The sequence below is a fragment of the Alligator sinensis genome, unplaced genomic scaffold, assembly GCF_000455745.1.
Source record: "Alligator sinensis unplaced genomic scaffold, ASM45574v1 scaffold984_1, whole genome shotgun sequence".
NCBI classification, from domain to species: domain Eukaryota; kingdom Metazoa; phylum Chordata; order Crocodylia; family Alligatoridae; genus Alligator; species Alligator sinensis.
The window spans coordinates 1,513,535-1,514,508 of record NW_005842204.1 but is presented as its reverse complement, the minus strand read 5'-3'; the positions used below and the strand labels follow the sequence as shown (position 1 = coordinate 1,514,508).

Genomic DNA, 974 nt, shown 5'->3' with positions numbered 1-974 from the left:
TAATGACAGTTTTTATCACTCCTGTGATATGAGATCCAAGGGGAGGTGTAAGTCTGACATGGTTTTTAAGGTACGGTACTCTGCATGTGTGTGTCAGAGACATATGGTACACAATATTCAAATGAATATATTAGAATTTGTACCATTTGAAAGCTTCTTTATATGTGCTGTGTGTGTATCATGTACAGTGGTATACTTGATGACACTTAAGACCAGCAAAGGCTTGGATATTTTGTTTAAAGGATGCTTCATCATATTTTTTTTAGTGGCTATTCAGTAGACCTGTGCAAATAGAGAAGTATTCAATTCAGATTCGGATTCGGCTGATTCGGAGGACAGTGATTCGATTCGGATCACTGTCCTGAATCCATTCAGCCAAATCAGCTTCAGAAAATTCGGTGATAATTCGGAGAGATTTGTAGATTCGGATCGGCCAGGGAGGAGCAGGCACAGCCAGGGGGCTCCTCTGGCTATGCCTACCTCTCCCCAGAGGCCCCTGATCACCACTGCCAGACCCAGTGAGTGATGGTCTTTTCTTTTCTTTTCTTTTCTTATTTTTAAGTGCCAGGAGGCTGGACTGGGTGGGGGATGGGACCAGGAAGGGCAACTATGGGGGCTTGTCCCACAGCTCTTCCGGCTGTGCCAGGCTCTACCCCAGCGGGGGGAGCCACGGGTCCTCTGTTCTGCTGCCACTTGCCCAGCTGGCACAAGGGGGAGGGGCACGATGCAGGCACAGCTTGCTCCAAGCAGCAGAAGGGCACAGCCCCCCTCTTTCAGCACTGCCATGCCCGTGTCAGCGCTGGCAGCGGGGACTCTGCCCTTCCACCACTTGCCAACTGGTATGGTGGGGCACAGGATGCGGGCATAACAGCACTGGGAGCAGAGGCAATGCCCTGCTGCCACTTGCCCCCTTCTGTCTGGAGTGAGCTGCTCCTGCATCCCACCCCCCTCTGCCCTCGCTGGGGGAGAGGGAC

At 51.8% G+C, this 974-nt stretch overlaps 1 protein-coding gene across 1 annotated transcript in view; it reads left to right on the top strand.

The window, feature by feature from the left end:
* Window positions 1-974, top strand: part of CNTN4 (contactin 4) — a 575,590-nt gene that overhangs the window by 372,029 nt on the left and 202,587 nt on the right.